The sequence below is a fragment of the Camelus ferus genome, chromosome 3 (genome assembly GCF_009834535.1).
Source record: "Camelus ferus isolate YT-003-E chromosome 3, BCGSAC_Cfer_1.0, whole genome shotgun sequence".
Classification (NCBI taxonomy): domain Eukaryota; kingdom Metazoa; phylum Chordata; class Mammalia; order Artiodactyla; family Camelidae; genus Camelus; species Camelus ferus.
Window position 1 is genome coordinate 53,426,620 of NC_045698.1, and position 12,907 is coordinate 53,439,526.

Sequence of the window (12,907 nt, forward strand, 5' to 3'; positions counted from 1 at the left end):
AATTCTAGGAAAACTTTTTAAAGTGTCATAATCCGAAAAAACGCACAAAATAGATGTTTATCGGATATTTTTGTTTAATATATATTATAAGGGCCTGAAAATCTATGTGTTTATATTGAGATTTATTTATCTGAGGAAGGTAGGATGAAATCAGTATTAAAATAATTATACCATATGGAGAAAAAATACAGCTAGTTTCCCTTAGAGTCTATTCTTAATCTGAAGGAATAAATTAAAGGTGACTGGCTACCACATCCCAGGAGTAGAAAATATTAATAAAGGTCATTGGGAATGCTCTTAAAGAGGGAATTATTCCTATGCTATTCCAAACTTCTCTATTGAGAGATTAAAAACCATACTTAATGAGCACTAAATGATAGGGTACAAAAAGTCACAGACCCTTATTTCCCTAAGACAAATGTAATCTGCTTTGAGAAGGGAGAAAGTCAACCTCAGTGATTTGAGAACTCCCTCTTTCCCTCCCTGGGATTACACAAGAATTCTGGGCTCCTGGCTCAGAAAACAGGTTGGAGCTGGCCTTTTGTCCTCAGTGGTTGCATGGTTGTCATTGTTTGAAGACCCTCCCCTAGTGTTGCTGCGGAGCCTGGTCCCGGCTGCAGTCTTTTGAGCCCAGGTGGCTTCAGGTATGAGTCTCACCTGACTTTTCCAACTGACTTCAGAACATGCCCTTGTTCTCTGTTTCTCCACCACTGGGTGGTCCCTTTAGTTTCTGTTGCTGTCCAAGGCCTGAAAGACACTAAAAACTCTTTCTCAGTCTTGAGAAACCTGATCCATCTTTGTAGTGGTGGGGATGAGTTAACAATAGTCTAACTCCCCTTGACTTTTTAAAATAACTTATCTAGTTTAATTCATATAACTCAAAGATTATCTTAGTCATTTGTTTCATCCTTCTCTCTCACAAAATTTCTTTACTGAAGAAAAAAACAACTGATTAGAATTGCACTACTTTTCCTGGCTTCAGTGTTAAGAAGTGACTGGCAGGAGAATGAGTTCACCAGCAGCTGGCTGTTCTCTATAGATTTGTTCTAAGCCTGTTCTGTGTCATTTTAAGCCCTAGTATGAATTTCTTGGTGCTCAGTGTTCAAGCATTCAATTCAGATGCTCTATAAAATAGTACATATTTGCTTGATAGTGTATGTATTTATATATATTATTTTTAACAAATATGACATACTAAGTATAATACATAATACATATATACATGACATTAAGTATAAAGGAAATACATATGCACTTGTATATGTATTTGTACATGTATTAAGTATAGTATATGTATTAAATATATGTATTTGGATATGAAAATGTATATGTACATAGCTTTGAAGATGTGTATGTTTTGCACCTAAGCTTAGACGTGAAAACAAGATTACATTTTTGAAAAAAGTTTTTATATTGAGCACTTCGTGTAAGTGAATGGAAAAAATAGAAATCTGACAGATTCATAACTAGACCCTATTCAGATCTAAATTTTACTGACTGCATTACCTACTTATGGTAATTATGGTTTTGAATTGGGATTATGATAATGGATACTACTTGTGATTATTATATGCATTAGATATTTGGATGAAGAATTGTGAAAATGCTTGGATGTATTAAAGGTACAAAATTAGGTGGGATGTCTGATACCCTGGGGAACTGAATTAGAATTCAATATGACCCTAAAAAAATGGTACTATGAGGGGAAATTTATGTAAAATATACTTACCTAAAAAACTGTAACAGGTGTAAATATAGGATAATTTGCTTATGAAGGCAAAACATGCCTTAGAGAAAGAAAATGAGGGGGAAACCCTATTGCATCATGTCACTTGAAATATATTTTGGGTGATTCAGAGATCTTATGTAATGATGTTGAAGTAGTATGTACTAAAAATCTACTAAATATATAGTTATCCCTCATTCTAGATATTATGAACATAAGCCCAACAAATCCATCATTCAAAGACAGCCATAGTTATAATAGAAATAAAAGTAAAAATAAACAAATGGGAACTAATTAAATTTATAAGCTTTTGCACAACAAAGGAAACCAAAAACGAAAGGGAAAAAAACCAATGGACTGAGATATTTGCAAATGATGCAACTGGTAAGAATATAAAAACAGCTCATATAACTCAATAACAAAAAACCAAAAAACCTAATACAAAAATGGGCAGAAGACCTAAACAAACGATTCTACATTGAAGACATACAGATGGCTAATAGGTACATGAAAAAATTTTCACCATCGCTAATCATCAAAGAAATGCAAATCAAAACTACAGTGAGATATCTATCACCTCACGCCAGTAAGAATGGCCATCATTAAAAAGTCTACAGATGATAAATGCTAGAGAGTGTGGAGAAAAGGGAACCCTTTTACACTGTTGGTGAGAATGTAATTTGGTGCAGCTACCATGGAAAATAGTATGGAGATTTTTTTTTTAAAAACTAAAACTAGCCTTACTATATGATCCTGCAATCCCACACCTGGGCATATATCTGGAAAATACTCCAATTTGAAAAGATACATGCACCCTAATGTTCATAGCAGCACTATTTACAATAGTCAAGACATGGAAACAACCTAACTATCCATCAACAGATGGCCAGATAAAGAAGTTGTGGGGGGTGTGTGTGTGTGTGTGTGTGTGTAAAAATAATATAGTGGAATACTACTTAGCCATAAAAAGAATGAAATAATGCCATTTGCAGCCACATGGATGGACCTGGAGATTATCAGATTATCATAGCATGTGAAGTCAGACAGAGAAACACAAATATGATACAATATCATTTATATGTGGAATCTAAAAATAATACAAATGCATGTATATGCAAAACAGAAACAGACTCACAGCCATAGAAAACAAACTTATGGTTACCAAAAGGGAATGAGGGGAGGGATAAATTGGGAGTTTGAGGTTAGCAGATACAAATTACTATATACAGAATAGATAAACAACAAGGTCCTACTCTGTACAGCTTCTAATAACCTATAATGAAAAAGAATATGAAAAGAATATATACATATATATATAAAACTAAATCACTGAAACTAACACAACATTGCAAATCAACTATACTTCAATAAAAAAATAAACAAAAAAACAAAGATAGCCATAGTTAATAATTTAATATATTTCATCCCTACCTTTTGGCTATTAATTTTATTTTACATGGTATGGTCACACTATATATTCAACTTTTGATTACCTATGCATGATTTATATATTTTATGGATTACATACAGAAAATTTTTTATCACAGTTTAGTTTTTCTTTCATAACAACCCAAGGTCTTAGCTTCTACCATTAATTAGTGTTTGTCAAAAGATAGAAATATTTAATATGAAGAATGTAACCGGGCTGCCAAAAATTCAAGTATCTTTCACAAACAAATCAAATTGTTCATTAAATTATTGATTTATTATATCACTATTTCATGAGTACGTACTATAAGAAAGGCACTGTGCTACAGTCACTGAGAATCAGAAATGTAACAGATGTCTTTGTCCTAGAGGCGTGAAGGATTCAGTGAATTATAACATTGTGACAACTATTTGGAGTTAATGATTATTTTTCTCACCAACATGCATAGATTGGGAAATTATTACAGATTGTTTTCAGATTTGACCAATTAAATATTCTATTATTTCATATGATGATTGAAATGAAGAAAATTGTACTTCAGGTGTAATACTAAATCAAATATTAATGAAAAAGAATTCCTTAGTGTAATTTGAGAAATAACTGCTAAGATTCACTCTAGGGAAGATCTCATTATTTTGACTGAGCATTTGGAGCACTTGAGGAATTCATGCCAATTTTGAAGTATTTGGCCAAATTATTCCCTCTCAAAACTAGTCATCACTTTAATCATCAACAGCTTCATTATTTTGAATGGTAATCAAATCTTGTTTTTTTGGTTTTTTGTTTTTTTAACATTTTTTTATTGATTTATAATCATTTTACAATGTTGTGTCAAATTCCAGTGTTCAGCACAATTTTTCAGTTATTCATGGACATATACACACTCATTGTCACAATTTTTCCTCTGTGAGTTATCATAACATTTTGTGTATATTTCCCTGTGCTATACAGTGTAGTCTATTCTACAATTTTGAAATCCCAGTCTATCCCTTCCCACCCTCCACCCCCCTGGTAACCACAAGTCTGTATTCTCTGTCTGTGAGTCTATTTCTGTCCTTTATTTACGCTTTGTTTTTGTTTGTTTGTTTGTTTTTGGTTTTGTTTTTTAGATTCCACATATGAGTGATCTCATATGGTATTTTTCTTTCTCTTTCTGGCTTACTTCACTTAGAATGACATTCTCCAGGAGCATCCATGTTGCTGCAAATGGCATTATGTTGTCAGTTTTTATGGCTGAGTAGTATTCCATTGTATAAATATACCACCTCTTCTTTATCCAGTCACCTGTTGATGGACATTTAGGCTGTTTCCATGTTTTGGCTATTGTAAATAGTGCTGCTATGAACATTGGGGTACAGGTGTCATACTGAAGTAGATTTCCTTCTGGATACAAGCCCAGGAGTGGGATTCCTGGGTCATATGGTAAGTCTATTCCTAGTCTTTTGAGGAATCTCCACACTGTTTTCCATAGTGGCTGCACCAAACTGCATTCCCACCAGCAGTGTAGGAGGGTTCCCCTTTCTCCACAGCCTCTCCAGCATTTGTCATTTGTGGATTTTTGAATGACGGCCATTCTGACTGGTGTGAGGTGATACCTCATTGTAGTTTTGATTTGCATTTCTCTGATAATTAGTGATATTGAGCATTTTTTCATGTGCCTTTTGATCATTTGTATGTCTTCCTTGGAGAATTGCTTGTTTAGGTCTTCTGCCCATTTTTGGATTGGGTAGTTTATTTTTTTCTTATTGAGTCGTATGAGCTGCTTATATATTCTGGAGATCAAGCCTTTGTCGGTTTCACTTGCAAAAATTTTCTCCCATTCCGTAGGTTTTCTTCTTGTTTTATTTCTGGTTTCCTTTGCTGTGCAGAAGCTTGTAAGTTTCATTAGGTCCCATTTGTTTATTCTTGCTTTTATTTCTTCTAGGAGAAAATTTTTAAAATGTATGTCAGATAATGTTTTGCCTATGTTTTCCTCTAGGAGGTTTATTGTATCTTGTCTTATGTTTAAGTCTTTAATCCATTTTGAGTTGATTTTTGTATATGGTGTCAGGGAGTGTTCTAGCTTCATTGTTTTACATGCTGCTGTCCAGTTTTCCCAACACCATTTGCTGAAGAGACTGTCTTTATTCCAATGTATATTCTTGCCTCCTTTGTCGAAGATGAGTTGACCAAAAGTTTGTGGGTTCGTTTCTGGGCTCTCTATTCTGTTCCATTGGTCTATATGTCTGTTTTGGTACCAATACCATGCTGTCTTGATGACTGTAGCTCTGTAGTATTGTCTGAAGTCTGGGAGAGTTATTCCTCCAGCCTCTTTCTTTCTCTTCAGTAATGCTTTGGCAATTCTAGGTCTTTGATGGTTCAAATCTTGTTGATGATTCTAGGAAGCTTAAATTACATAGTAGCACATAGCATAGTAGTAAATTCTTCCAAATTTCCAAATGTTTTACGCTGAAAACCATATTATTTGTAAACAAGCTATTTCCCATTTGTGTATAACCTGGATGGAGAAAATACCAGGAGCGTGTAACATTGAACTATTTGTAGTTTTTCCCTCAATGTTTATTGTTTCTTAATTGGCCTTACTATAATAAACATTTTAAAACAAGGAACTCAATGCTCTCAAAAATAGAATGTGATCTGTAATTCTTAGATTTGTAGTTGGCCATTGGAGTTGATAGTGTTTTTTGTGAGCAGCATGTGTTTCTTTTAAAACAATTGTATTTCTGGAAAAACAGCTAAAATCATTTTCTCAGAAGAAAGCACCCTTGTTACAAATAATTGTCTCATCCTGGGCTAGTTCTATTGGTTAAAACAGTGATATGCAGAAAAAATAGCCATTGTTCTGAGGACTAGAAGAAATTTAGTTACCTTTACTCAGTCCCACAGCCACAGACTGTTAACTCTAATACATTTTCTGAAACAAGTATTTTACAGATACAAGATGATTGAAAACCACTGTCTATCTATCTTATCATTAACTAAAGTCCATACTTTATTCAGATTTTCTTAGTTTTTAACCTATCTTTTTTCTGTTCCAGGATCCCACATTATTTTTAGTTCTCAGGTCTCCTTGGGCTCATCTTGATATGACAGTTTCTCAGTCTTTCAAAAAATATACACACATATATATTTTAATGGAGGTACTTGGAAATGAACCCAGGACCCTGTGTGTGCTAAGCACGTGCTCTACCACTAAGCTATACCCTCCACTCCTCCACATTTTTGATGACCTTGACAGTCTCGAGGAGTACTGAGTGGTCTGTTATGCTGCAGGATGCCCCACTATTGAACTTCATCTGCTATTTTTCTCATGATTAGACTGAATTATGGGTTTATGAGAGGAAGACCACAGAGGTAAAGTGCCATTTTCATCACATCATATCAAGGGTATATATCATCAGCATAATTCTGTAGCTGTTGACCTTGATCACCTGGCTGAAGTAGCATTTCTCAGGTTTCTCCTCTGGAAAGTAACTTTCCTCTGCTCCCCATTTCCCCCCACCCCCACCTTTCCAGTCTGTACTCTTTGGAAGGAAGCCACTATGCACAGCCCACACTTTAATCATTTACGTTTGGAAAACAGTTCAACATGCATGCCTTTCTGACTATAGATTAGTAACAGGCTTCTGTTTCAGTTTCAATAAACTAAGGAAAACTCAGAGTTTGGGTAGAACATTGTAACTGAATACTCTCATGGATTTAGAGAAAGTTTCCATTTATCCGCAACAGCTGAGGAGTGAGTCACACTGTGTAATTTGTATGGATTATTAATTCCCAAAAAAGTAATAAAATACCTTTGTCCTTAAAATTACACATACCTTCATAAATCTATTTCTTTGTGGTTTTTTTTTTTTTTTTGATTTACAAGGCACTTCAGGACTTTGCAATGAGTGCACCAAGATTATCAACAGGAACAATTGAACAACAGATATTTGTTGACTTGAATAACAGGCATGTCCACATTTCACTAAAGATGTAGAAAGTATAAACGTTTTGCATTAATTCGTCTAGAGCTATGACTACCAGGAAGCCAATAAAATAATTAGCTTGTCTTATGTTATCTTGTTTACTGATCCCAACTCCTCCAACCCCCCAAAACCTACTCATTTGCACTTTTTGATATTTGGAATGGTACACACTCTGTCACTCTTTCAAAGTACCTTCAGTGATTGCAATGTGGACATTACAAATGTGACTATCCTTAGAGCACTGAAAAAGCTCTTATAAGAACCAATACTAAATAATACTGTTTGGCACGAAAGGATGGTAGGCCATCAATTATGTGTTCTTGAGTTTTCTTATTTAATCAACAATTATCTTAACACCAGGAAGAACTACTGATATGTAAGTCTGGCTCAGAGCTAAAGATCAAAATTATTCACAATCAGGGCTTTGTAAAAAGGGGCAATGACTTGGCTACTGCTATGAGCAATTTTGCATATAAAGTTGATGACAATAATCAATGCATAGTAACTGCTTTAGTTCTCTTTTGGAATATTGCTGCTTTAAGAACTTGCCATCAGAGATTAACATTTTGTGGTTAAAGTTTATGTGAAATAACTTGGAAGAAAGGCCTATTTGAGTTCACATAAGATTATTGTTTTATTCCTACGCAGGGACTAAAAGTTGAAAACTGAGTTCACGAACATAAAATTTTTTGCCTGTTTTGTCAAGGCCAGAGTGAACTGCTTATTAGAAATCGGTAAATATATTTCATATATAATTATATCAGTGCCCTTCAGCCAAAAACCATCAGAAATACACTTAGAGTTGGGCTGATTACTCATTGCAGGAAGGAAGAGGCAACGCCACAGGGAACTATGAGAGGCTGCAGGAAAGGGATGTTAGAAAAAAACTTATTGGATTTAGACTTCTGTTAGGTGATTTTGGGAGGATGGGAGTTAAGGAAGCAGGAATTTGCTCTGGATTGAAGACTGTTAGGAAGTGGGAACAATTCTATGATTAGATATCTTAATATATCTTATTTAGAAAAAGGGAAGACCAGACCCACACTAAAGCTTTAATTAATAGAGGCAGCACTCACATTAGCCAGGACAGGAAGATATTTGGTATTTTTGAAGCTTGGACTGTTTCACATATTGTCTGTATTCAGACATGATTACGGGGAGGTCTTACTTTGTCTTGATCTATCATGGTCTTATATAATATTAATATTCTGTGATATATTACCATGGCCTAATGGTGAGTGCCAGGCCATCTCCCAGATGTTGGGGGCTGCTTCTCTCTTTCTCAACTCTTAGGTCATTAGTTGGCTAACGTAATAATCACTGACTTCAAAGGTTGTTTTCCAATATTACACATGGTTAATGAAATTCAAATATACTACCCACTCCAAATATGACACAGACATCACTATACCTCTAAAGATCTACAAAACTGTTACAATTATTTGGTCAACTTCAGAGTTAAATCCTTATCATTAAATTTTTTGGCACTAAACTTAAGAATCAAGGAATATACATTTCATATTTGCTAATTTTTTTATTTCTCACTTTAAAAAGTTTTGATCTGCATAAGGTGGTAATCCAGTGGAACATCAGTGCGTCCAGTGTCTTGTCTTTAGTTTTATAGACTTGGAAATTCAGTGTATTAGGATATGCAGGTTAGGTTGGGCTCTAGGGCACATATGTGCATATAACCAAAATTACAGAAGACTGACATATCTACAACCATGCTAATGCATTAATTTACAATGAAAGATATAACCATCAATAGTGATAGTAGTTAATTCTTATTGACTGCCTACTATGGTAAGTATATGACATGAATTAATTCATGAAACCTTCACAATAGCCTTATGTGGTAGTCACTGGTCATTTGGAAAACACTGGACTAGCCAGACTCTGTCGGCCCCTCATCTTCCTTCAGGAGCCTCCTAATTTCCTGACATCTCTCTCTCTCTCTCTCCTGCCCCCAACTCTCATTCCCAAGAGTTGTTAGATTTGTGCTACTATCATCTTCCATGCTGATGCAGTACCCATTTCCCTACTGGTATTTTTCTCATCATTTAGACCAAATGATGTAATGTGCTAAAAACTGAGGGGTCCTTTCCCACCTCTTTTTCCTAGAAAAAAAAATCTGAAAGATGATCAGAATTTTATATTATTTACTTATTTTTATTTCTAGAACTGTGAATTCTACAGTTAAGACAGATTAGAAATGTGTTAGTGTTTTATGTTATTCTGCCTTGAAACTAGACTCATCAATGTAATAATCCTACGATAATCTCTTTTTATTAAAAATAACACTTATTAGCTTAATGTGTTTCATCCTTTTGCTCAATCATGCATTGCTAATGCATCAAGATCGGGTTTAAAGATCTGATCTAGAAGATTCATACATATTGTAGCCTGGAGTTTTTTGCGGGGGTGGTAAGAGAAGATGCATTTTTGTTTCTGTTACAATATATGTTTAGGTTTAAAAAATTGAAAAGTACAAAGTAAGCAAGGTACAAAGTACAAAGAAGAAAAATAAGCCATAATCCTCCCATCTACAGATAATCAGTTACTAACATTTTGGGTTGAGTCCTTCTAGGTGTTTTTCTACACATTTGGCATTGTAATGTACCTACAGTTGAGTTCTCTGCTTTTTTCCCACACAACATCACACTACAAGCATTTCCATCTTTAAAAAATGTAAACATAATGATTCAATTTAAATGTGCATGTAACACATGAATAAACTATCTCCTTTTTCAAATAAAATATTTAGGTGTAAGAATATGTATCAATTTAATTTTTTAAAGATTTTTTTCTTAGAGCAGTTTTAAGTTTATGACAAAATTGAAAGTAAAATACAGAGAGTTCCTATATACACCCTGCCTTTACACATGCATAGTTTCCCTGTTACCAACATCCCCCACCAGAGTGGTATATTTGTAATTGGTGAAGTTAATATTGAAACGTCATAATCGCCCAAAGTCCATAGTTTATGTTAGGGTTCACTCATGGTGTTGTACATTCTGTTGGTCTGGATTTATGTATAATGGCATGTATCCACCATCATAGTATCACACAGAGTACTTTCACTACCCTAAAAATTCTATCTGTACTGCCTCGTCATTCTTCTCCCCTCCCTCTCCTGCCCTCTCAACTCCTGACAACCACTGACCTTTTTATTGTTTCCATAGTTTTGTCTTTTCCAGAATGTCATATAGTTTCAATCATATAGTCTTTCCAGATTGCCTTTTTTCACTTAGTAATGTGAATTTAAGATTCCTCCATGTCTTTTGATGGCTTGATAGCTCATATCTTTTTGATGCTGAATAATATTCCATCATCTGGATGTATCACAGTTTATTTATCTATTCACCTACTGAAGAACATCTTGGTTGCTTCCAAGTTTTGGCAATTATGAATAAAACTGCTGTAAACATCTGTGTGTGGGTTTTGTGTGAACATAAGTTTTCCGCTTCTTTGGGTAAACGTCAAGGAGTAAGATTGCTGGATCAGATGGTAAGAGTACATTTAGCTTTGTAATAAACCACCAAACTTTCTTCCAAAGTGGCTGTACCATTTTGCATTCCACTAGCAACGAATAGGTGTTCCTGTCACTCCAAAACCTTGTCAGCATTTGGTGTTGTCAGTGTTCCAGTTTTAGCCATTCTAATATGGGTGTATCTCGTTTTAATTTGCATTTACCCGATGACACATAAAGTGGAGTGTCTTTTTATATGCTTATTTGCCATCCGTATACCTTCTTTGGAGAGGTGTCTGTTAAGGTCTTTGGCCCATTTTTTAATTGGGTTGTTTGTTTTCTTATTGTTGAATTTTAAGCGTTCTTTGTACATTTTGGCTAATAGTCCTTTATCAGATGTGTCTTTTGCAAATATTTTCTTCCGGTCTGTGGCCTGTCTTCTCATTCTCTTGACATTGTCTTTTGTAGAGCAGAAATTTTTAATTCTTCAACTGAATTTTGAATACCAGTATTGATTAGAGTATTCCTCATATGACAAAACCAGTGTATTTAGTCATCGTCCTGAGTTATTTCCATTATTTTCCTATTCAAACATTGAACAATGAACATTCTTTGACATATCTTTGATTAATGTTCTCTCAGGGTAAAAAAAAGTAGAAATGGAATTTCTGGGTTATAAGATAAGAAAATTATTTAATTATAATAGACATTGTTAAAGCTTAAATAAAAATCTACTGTATGGTTTTAATGTTGCACTTCCACTGCTCTGTTGAAAGTATCTTCTTTATCCATAGACTTTTGTATTTATTTTGTTATTCTCTTAAATTTCCAAAAGGAGAACTACTTATTCAAAGGGTATAATAATTTTTGATACTTCCTGATACATAGCATCAAATTGTTTTCCAGATTGATTATTTCAGTTTAGAACCTCACTAGGAGTGTAAGAGATACCCATTTTAACAACCAATTAAACATTAGATGTTAACACATTTAAAATATATATTTTCCAATTTGATAGGGAAGAGAGTTGTCTGCCTGAAAATCAACCATCTGTTCTCCACCATCCTCCAAAGAAAAATTTCCACGCATCCTTCTTCCATAAAAATAGGGATCTTTCTCCTTTGATGATATAATACAATTTCATTTATTACAATGCTGTATTATTTTACTTTTAAATAATTTTTATTACTTATATTACTTATATCATCTTGTTTTCATTGTTCTGTTGATAGATTTTTTCTATTTGTGAAAATTGTTTGGGTGTTTTGAGATGGGATAGACTGTATCATCAACTGCCCCCATCAAAATTAATGAAAATATCTTTTCATTTAACGGCAGGATCTTCAGGAATAAATAAAAGTCATTAATTGAGGGCTAAGTATTATTTTATTTGTGTATTTTATAAAGGAACACAATCCACTTTGTATCCTGCCCTTATTATGGGCAATATATTTCAGATATCTTTCTATAGTAGTATATATAACTCTGTGCATATAGGTTTTAAAGCAGATTTTTTTTTTAAATTAAAGTATAGTCAACAATGTGTCAGTTTCTGGTGTACAGCATGTCCCAGTCATGCATATATATACATATATGCATTTTCATATTTTAAGCAGATTTTTGTATGTAGTCTTGTTTAATGCAATTAAGCTTTAAACATTATTTCTTCTAAAATCTCCTTTTTAGTGTTAATTAATCCTGTTATGCAGGCCTTTCTTCCAGGCACTTTTCAGTATAACACTTGGTTTCTGGTTTTATCATATGTATCTAGTTATTTGTGACTTAAAGGATATACAAAGGATGGTAGTGTATGACTTGATTTCAATCCATTGCAGAATTTTCCTCAAAGAACAGGATATTTTTATATATGTGGGTGGAAAGTTATAGAATGCTGACTTTTTCTGATGGTTGTGTTTGATGTTTTACTTAAAATCAAGAGGTACAAATAAATTTCTTCTCTGTAGATAAGCAAAAGAAGGTACAATTCATATTTGAAGGTACATGCTTCCTCTATTATTGTTCTGACTCTGCAGTCCATTTCTGTTCTTAGATTAAGTAAAACAGAGAGGTCCTAGTGTGCTAAAACCACATCATAAAGCTGTCTTGTTTCATGGCCCAGGAATTCTGGATCATTTCCCTGTCCCCTCTGCTTGTCTAGCTTTTAAGAAAAATCCTTATGTCTGAGGTTAATACCTCACCAAGATCCCAAATATGTAAAGAATAATCTTAAATGTTTAATTTTTCATGCCACTAAATTGTTCATCTAGTCAATAGACTTCAAAAAAAGATATTATAGGAGTGAGGAGTAGTATATC

At 34.0% G+C, this 12,907-nt stretch overlaps 1 protein-coding gene across 1 annotated transcript in view; it reads right to left on the reverse strand.

Annotated features, from left to right (window-relative positions):
- Nucleotides 1–12,907, reverse strand: part of SERINC5 (serine incorporator 5) — a 131,158-nt gene that overhangs the window by 117,593 nt on the left and 658 nt on the right. The gene's annotated exons all lie outside the window — the stretch shown is intronic.